Source organism: Rissa tridactyla, chromosome 4 (genome assembly GCF_028500815.1).
Source record: "Rissa tridactyla isolate bRisTri1 chromosome 4, bRisTri1.patW.cur.20221130, whole genome shotgun sequence".
NCBI classification, from domain to species: Eukaryota; Metazoa; Chordata; class Aves; order Charadriiformes; family Laridae; genus Rissa; species Rissa tridactyla.
Genome location: NC_071469.1, coordinates 28,689,070 through 28,697,583, shown reverse-complemented (window position 1 = coordinate 28,697,583; position 8,514 = coordinate 28,689,070). Strand labels below are relative to the sequence as shown.

The window sequence follows — 8,514 nt, the reverse complement described above, 5'->3', positions numbered from 1 at the left end:
TCATGTGGATCTCTTCTGTTTAGGTGGGCTGATTTGTTTACCTATATGGAATAATGGGTGATGGGGCAAAATACTTAGTATCTCTCGACCATGTTGCATGTGATGAGAACCAGCCTTTCTGGTGAATGAGAATGTTACTAAAAAAGCCATCTGTCCTTTGCAACAGCTTTTGATAGACGTACTGAAATGCTGAGGCCCACAAACAGCATGCTCTGCAGCCTTCTGGGATGGGATGTAAGGCCATTTTCTCAGGAAAACAAGAGGGACAGAGAGATGTTAAAAGTTTGAAAGGGTTATAGGGCAAACCTGTGGCAGGTCCAAGAGGCTTTTGAGATTACTTCCCTAAAGGCCTTATAGTTCTGTGTCCCTGCACTATTGAGGGATGCTCCCAGAGGCTGTCTGGCCGTTCAGTGGATCAGTCAGGTGGCAGTCACACAGATACTGAGCAAGGGCCCATTCAGCGATGAACGGATCCTGGTTTGTGAATGGCCATCTCTCCTGGCTCAGATGGCTTTTGGCTGCTGAGAGAACAGGGATGGAGAACTTCATCCCCCTGTTTGCAATTAGTGTCTGTTATTAAATGCTGACAGTGTGTTCTCTCCTCTCATGTATCTGGTCTTTGTTTGTGCACTGGAAGTTGGCGCAGGCTTCTGTGCTGTAATGTCTTGCATTAGCTGCTGTTGAAAGGAGTCCAAGGAGCAGTGTGCTTTGAGGAGGACAGGAAGGGTGGCTTGGCACCGAAAGAGCAGGAGCAATTCTGAGGGAAGGATGAAAATGGGTTTAGTTAAGTGGGAGGCTGGCAAGGAGCAAGCAGCAATGAGACCATGCACATCTCAGCTCTCAAACGTAGTGCCAAACAGTTTGATGGGAATGAGGAGCTAGCTAGAAGGTGTAACCAATGGAAGAAAGGTGAGATAGCCTTGGAAATGGTTAGGTAGAGGGTGATTTTAGCAGACCTGGTATCTTCAGGTGGATAGGCAGTGCTTGAGGCAGGGAGCGTGGGACCTGGAGGAGGAGACTAAAATCACTGGATATCACTGTAGGCATAGAGATACACAGAGAAGTGATGACAGTAAAATGCTTGTCATGTTTCTTCGTGCAGTGGGAATGAACAGGGAAAGGTGTCATGAGGCCAGGTTTGCCTCAGTTGGATGCATTCACTTGCTGTGTCAGGCTGTGGCCTGACTGGCCACGGACAGTCTTTGCCTGTCTGAGCCACATTCCCAAAATACAAGTGGCTTTGGCGGTTGTGCCTTGGCAAGGCACTAACTAGAGCCTTGATATTCGCCGGTCTCCAGGAGTGGAGTGGGATGAGCAGCATTATCAGAGACTGTTTCTTCATCACTGGGGACTGCTGTGTGTAACTACCTCTCTGTGTGTTGCCATTTTGTCCTGTGAATATTTTGCTGGAGTCCCTACAAACTTCTCTCCGGAGTATCTTTGACAGCACAACTGACTACTGCTGGTTATTTCAAATATTTTTGATGCATTACTCTGTTAATCCAGATCTCATTTGTTGGAGCAAATTGAGGTCCTCATCACCAGAAAGATACCTTGCTCCAGTCACTCACTGCTCATCTAGCCCAGCTGGAGGTGAGCATCTTTATCTTTTCCCGTCTCTTACTTAGTCTTTCCTGGTCTTCCCATCCCTCTGATGCTGCTCTGCCACTGCTCCTCCCCCATAGCCCACATTCAGGTGTGGCTGTTTAAAAGCAATCACTGTCAACATTTGTCATTAATCTGTTTCCATTTTTATTTATAAAAGAAAGAGAGCGAGCGAGAACGGAACACCAGCAGTAGCAGGGCAATTGCAGATGAATAATGAAAGGATTCATCACAGCCATACCAGGATATATATATTTTTTGCAGCCAAGCGAGACGGATTCCCATCACAGCTCGGGGACTCGTTCCACACAACCACTCATCTTTCATGCTGGGGGGAAGGGAAAGGTGGAGACGGTATCATTATGGATGTAACAAGGCTCTGAAGTGACTGGTCAAGGTTGCTGCTTCAGTCTCAAGGAATCTGCTTGCAGGTTTTCTCTCCACCAGGTGTTATTGCCTGGTAAAGGAGCTGCCTTCTACAGCAGGCTGCCACTTGCAAAAGGGAGGCTTAGAGTTTGCTAATGGGAACACTTGCAAAGCAGTCAAATCCCTCAAGAAGGACGTGATGACCAAGTGAGGATTTCACACAGGTGACAAACGTGTCTTAGAAGGAGCGAGGGGGACACTGGGCAATGCAGGGGTCACTCTTTCTCACCTGTTTTTCTTGAGCCAACCGTCAAGCTTGCTGTCGTATCAATGAACAACTCTCATCTTGCTCTGCCCTATCTAGCTTTATGGATCTGTCTGCCTTGTTGAGCACAGATACTTCTTGTCTGCTTTTAGTAGGTAAGGCAGATGAAAATTTGTCAGATGGGGAATGCTGAAGGATTCTGGAGTCCTGAAGTCCTCTGTGAAGCCAAACAATAAAGAACTGCCATTTAAAAAGGCAGAAGGAAAACAAAACAAACAAAAAAAAAAAGAAAGAAAAAATATGGAAGAAGCCCAGACCAGGCCTGGTTGATTGAGTTGTGCACTCAAATCCAAAAAGATCTCTATCTTCTCCTCTCTACCAGCTTCAGGGGTGCCAGGCCACACTCATCCTGTGAGGGCAGTGCTAATGCTTCAGTGCTGTTTGAGCTCTGCGTGCCTGGGTACACACAGATGTAGTGGTGATCTTCCACAGCTGAAGAGAGAGTCTGACTCTCCAGCCCTCTTGTGCCTGTGGGGAGGCAATCCAGGCAATGCTGTTGCCATCCAAGGCAGAGGTGGGTTGTGCTGAGTAATTCTCAGGTGCAGAAGTAGAGTTACTCTGTCTGCTCCCAGATTTTGAAGGGTCTGGGTTTGAGGAAAGAGCGTGACTATATTTTTCCACCTAGGAAAGCACTAAAGCAGGTTGATTTAACGGGCAGGATTGTCTCATTTTAGGTGCTGCAATGACCTATGTTGCTGGTTATCAGTTCCACTTCCAGTTGTGAGAGTGCATCAGGCCATAAAAAGCACAAAAGACCTTGCCCCAAAGGACTGTATATTTGTCAGGCCTCTTAGGAACCTCATGCACCTCTGGCAAGGCATTAGCATTGGGGCATTCCTGTATTAAATTCTTCCTCCTCTCAATTGAAGCAGAAGGGCCACTGGAGATGATCCCAGTTGGATGGGAGGGTGCAGTACAATGCCACAGCTGAAGTGATCCTTGAAAGAATAAGACAAGCAGATATGTTGCTTTGTTGGGCCCTTAGGGCTGTCATCCTGGCGGAGGGGGAAAGAGCTGTGATCTTTTCTATTCCAGACCCTTCTAGTGCTCTTTTCTTTTTCTTCCTTTTTTTCCTTTTTTTTTTTTTTTTTTCCTTCTCTCCTGCCTTGCCAGCAGTAGAGGGATCAGGGAAAAGGGATCTGTTTCTTAGCTGCCCCTCCATTTCCCTCTTGTACCCAGGGGATGCAATGCAATGCTCAGAAGCTTAGCTTCAGTCTGTGTTTTTCACCATTCCCCCTCCAACTTACATCTCCCTTTGGGAAGCCGTTTGGTCCATTTCCCCATATCCTGGCACAGGATTATGACAGGTCGTTATGAACTGGATGTTATTCAGTTTGGCTACATGATCCAGCTCTATTTATGCATCCTACTACGTCTCCATTTCCATCCCTAGATAAAGACCCTTGGTTGTTCAGCATAGAGACAGGTTTTCTGTTGAATATGATAGGTCTCATCATTGAACAATTGCAGAAGTGCTTGGACATTGAGGTGGGGAATTAAAAATCAGCTTACTTGCACCTGTAGTGTATGCTTGCAAAATGGGGTTGAATGGGCAGAGAATCTTGGGCAGTTCTGAAAATACTGTGCATCTCTCTTTTTTTTTTTTTTTTTTTCCCTTTGGTGGGGTTATTAATGAAAAGCTTGCTTTGTCACAGCCTGGGAGATTGCCTTGCTTCTGACTGGTGCTTTCCAGGTGGATATAAACTTGATGTGTAATAACTGTGTGGTAACACATCAGCGGAGGAGAAAGTTCTCTTCTGACTCCAACTAGCAAATGGTTTACGAGATCTCATCCCTCCAGTCACCTTTGTCCCAGTGTTACTGAATTCTTTTGTTTCAAGTGATATTTTTAGTGGCTCCATGCAGTGACTATTTTAGGGCCTTCGTTATTTGGCCTCCATGTCTATCCTGCTTAGCCCTCTTATCTTCCTCCAAACACTCACAACCAAACCGGGAGCTTAACAAACAGTATTTTTCTATTTTTTTTACAGGTGTGGTGATTGTCACTGCATTCTGCTGCGGGGCACAGTTTCTAGGCCTTGCTGTGTACCCACTCATACAGGCAGTAGAACCACAGCACAAGATTAAATGTAGAAGATGGTGACCAATTCCCTAACACAGGGAATCACTGAGATATTTCGCATTTAAATAACAAAGGTAAATTTTCTTTATCCTTGAACAGCCTGTAAAATATTGCAAGCAAGAAGATCATTGCTCTTGATGGAGGCTTGTGATGCAGCAGCAATAGAGACTTTTACTGATGAAGCTGTCTCCTCCCAGCCATGTAGGCTCTTCTCAATTGGAAATATTTAACACCCTATTAGTTTCTGATGTGTTCTTTAGTATATTGGTCATCTCAATGTTCCCTGAGAGGCCTCAAATTATGAGGATATAACCAGGCACAGGTTTGCATAACCTGCTTTGAAATGTTTCATTCTATCTATCTGATGCATACTTGGGTTGTTTTAGAGTTGCCATGGCGTAAGTGCGCTGAAAAATCTTCACAGTCTCCAGTAAGTGGTGGCTGAAGAGCTTTAAACTCCTCCAGCAAGGGCCACGTGAAGAAAAGTCACTGGATGGCCCCTGGAAAAGTAGTGCTTCTATGTGGGAGATGTAAGAAGTACTCTTTCAGTGAAACAATCCATGGACCAAGGTGATGCCCTGAGCAACTGCTGTAGCCTGTGGGATCATTGTAAACTCAGTCTTTCCTCATTTTCTGTGCTGCTATAGTCCCTAGAAGGTTCTAGTCAATATCCAAGTCCAGCTGAACCTGAGGCTTTACGGACTTTGAATAGGAGCATTTACTGTCCAGAGAATGTACCGTTCAAACAGAGAAAGATGTGGGTGTAGGCCACAAGTAGTGAAGGAGAGGAAGGGCAGGATGATACATGATCTGTGATGACATCAGTATGAAATAAAATGGCAAAAAGAGACACTGCGGAACTGTTGATTGCTGAATTAATTGTCCTTAATTTTCAGGACTTGAGCCAGCGTATCTCAGGATACCAGCTAAAGCACATTGAAAGTCATCAGGGAAGATTCATGTATGAAGGCGTGTAAAGGCAGGAAGAAGAGGAGCCAAGATAAGAGCTAGATGTGTTTGGAATAGAGATCTAGCTGGGAAGCAGAGCCCACACTTTGGAGGTGTTATCAAAGAAATATGATTTAGATTGAAGGCTGAGCAATTTTTTTTTCCTTATATCTTAACCTATTGTCCACCTTCTTTGGATCTTTTCATTTCAAAAACCAACCTGCCCTGCTGACTGTGTGCATGCATTTAGTTTTCTGTGTGCCCTACCAAAGCAGTGGGAGCCAGCTAGAGAATGGTGTCTGCCTGTCCCCAAGCTTCCTCCCTTGTGCTTTTTTTCCAGTGAAGGAGGCACAAGAGGAGACGCAGGCTCAGTATAGATGAACTTCTGATTCAAGGCCTGAGTTGGGAAGATTTTTTGCTGGTGACAGTGGTACGGTGGTAAGTGTTGTCCTGCTTTCTGCAGGCCCCATGCTTTGTGCTCCAAAGCTGTGCTTTCAGTAGGAGGATGCATTTCTCTAAGAGCAATCTGAAAGGCCAAAGTCCTACCTGTGGGAATAGTATTTCCTGGGCCAATGCTACCAAGTGGCAGCAGTTCAGCACTGTCTTCCCTGGGTAGGTCAGTCCCACCAGTTGCTGCTTCCACAGGGTGTCTCTCTGGTGACTCCTTCCCATGTCTGATGGGATGAATGCAAAGCGGATCTTCCCTTGCCGATTCCAGCAGCAGCAAGAGGAATTGAGGAGTTGTAATGATTTCAGTCTGTTTCTGCTGCACAGTTCTGGTTAAGGACCTAAAGGTAGCGGTGGCATCAGAGGCACAGAGCTGTTGAATCTTACTTTGCAGGGGTCTAAATTGTTGCAAGACAATGAATGAATTTGTTCAGTTGCTATTGTCTGTAATAGCCCTGGTGGCCTGTGGGCTCAGCTCAGCTAGGGCAGAGACTCTGGGTTCTATCTGAGGAAGCATTTGAACTCAAGAAGCCTCTTAAAGACTGAAGGACTGGCATATGGGCCGGGCCCTCCACAAAGTGACTGTCATATAGTTTGTTCAAGAGCAGATGTCCCAGGTGCAGAACCAGCTATTTCAGACAAGTCAAAAAAAACCAACAAAAAAACCCACAGCTGATTTTTTTTCTAATACTTTCAACCTGCATACACAACATCAAAGCAATATTTGCACCTCAGTTTGCAAAGTGGGAGGAGAAACCAAAAGCTATTTGCCCCCTTCATTACCCCTTTCCTCCCGTAAATCACTGCAGTATAGAGGATGATTCAGTGGCAGGGTTCCTGGATGTCTCATCAGAAGCAAAGGCATGGTTGGGACAGCGAGACTGGATTATCCCAGCACAAGCTGAAGGTCCGCTTCTAGGTGCCAGTGCTGTATCCCTTTTGGAGGATAGGTAGAGTTTCGCCCTTTTTATTTGGAATTTTTCAGGGGTGCTGAATTTCCATTGAAATTGCAGGGAACAAAGGTGTTTTCTAGGGGCTCAGTTGAGTCTTACCAAATACTCCAGCTCTCCTAAGTAAGGCTGGTCTCTTGCTGATCTGTGCCCAGAACCAGAGGCTGCAATAAGCACGTGTAAACAAGGTGTCCCAATGTGTTACTTGTCACTCCCTGTATTTCCATGTTCACCTCAGGAGAGTGGCGAGGGGAGGGAGAGAGATGGGCGGCTTAGTTTGACCTTGCTTTTTAGGTTTTCCGCTGTTGTTGTTTGTTTTGTTTTTTATTCTCTTTGCATGGGCCTCTAATTGATCTTGAAAAGAAGGGACAGTTAAAGAAGACATTAAGGTGAAATGAAGCCATAACTGTGACTGGAGACTTTTATTAAGTGTGGCAAAGTTCCCTGGGCCGCGTAGAAATTGTTTATTGATTTTGGTATGGCTGGGTGCTCCGGAGTAATCGCCCGCAGAACCGCTAGAGAGAGAGCAGAGAGGAGAGTGCTTCGCCAGGTCTCTACTGCCTCCTGCCCCCGGATGCTCTTCCTCCTGCCGGTGCTGGTGGTCTCCTCTTTAACCTGTAAATGAGCAGCCACAGCTGGTTAACTCCTGTTGCGGCTGGCTTCTGACGCCCAGCGCTGGGCTCTGCCCTGCTGCTCCAGAAATGGCTGGTGAAAGAATATGGTAAGGGAGGAGATGACTTCGGAGCGTATATCGTACAAGTGAGCATGGTATTGCTGAGACTTCAACTGCCCTTTGCCTCTTCCACCTCATGGTTGCTACTGACAAAAACCTGTCTGTGATGGTCAGCCGGGTTAGTCACCTCTGAGCCTGCTTAACCATGGGGCAGGTCAATTTTGTGACAGGGCAGAGATGAACGTGTTCGTGTTTCTCAGCAGTGTCTATGAGGTTTTGGCCCAGTGTCCCCTGCTCGGTGTCACATCCATTCCCCTCCGTGCCAAAATCGCAGGATGCTGAGGAAGGGTTAAATGGCTGTGTGCAGTGAGCCAGCCTCCCTCCCCTGTGCAGAACTTCAGCCCCTCTTCCTCGCTTTTTGTCACAGCACTAGGGTGGTTTTACTGTTGTAATTCAGAGATTTTTTCATGTCCCGCCTGGGGCATTTATACCATTGTCCTGTCAGAGGTGGGGTTTCTGCTTTGGTTGCTTCCCTGAGAGGTGCTGCATACCATCCTTGCCACAGGACTTCTGCACAAGGGCAGGTAGTTCTTTTGTTGGTTCATGTCCCGAGTGGTATGACTAGAGTATGCTCTTACAATACACTGGCCCTTCAGTTCCAAGGAGGAGATGGAAAGGGAAGCCATGTTATTGACATTTGATTGGATAAGTGCGTGAAATTTCTGAGAGATATTGTACAGTTCATGATACCCCCTCTTCTACAGGCAAGGTGCTGGCAATCAGTGGGAGGTTTTTTTCTTTCTCTCTGTCATTCAGAGTGCTTATTTCTACCTCCTGGTGGCATAGGTTGGTTTAACCTCCTTCCTTCTACAGAAGACGTCAGAGGCCTGCAGGAGTGTGGTCATTAGGTGAATGATACTCAGATATAAATCTCTGTGTAGAGAAAAAAAGGACTTGTCCACCTGTTAGGCCCCCTTAAAATCTTCTGGGCTTTAGTCCTAGTGTCAGAAACTGTTGTTAGAAGAAGAAATAACAAACTGGGTTCCTTTCTTAATCATCTAATCTGTATATGAGAGTGGTAACATGAAGCCAGAGTAAAGGTAAGATCCTCTTTTGC

General features: G+C 46.1%; 1 protein-coding gene across 1 annotated transcript in view; it reads left to right on the top strand.

Annotated features, from left to right (window-relative positions):
• The first annotated feature begins 1,536 nt into the window (after positions 1-1,536).
• The window catches only part of ESRRB (estrogen related receptor beta), a 170,864-nt gene continuing 163,886 nt past the window's right edge, over positions 1,537-8,514 (top strand). Inside the window, exons 1-3 of the mRNA XM_054200862.1 lie at positions 1,537-1,593; positions 4,288-4,453; positions 5,668-5,765. The gene's annotated coding sequence lies outside the window, so the exon portion shown is untranslated. The remainder of the gene's footprint in view (positions 1,594-4,287; positions 4,454-5,667; positions 5,766-8,514) is intronic.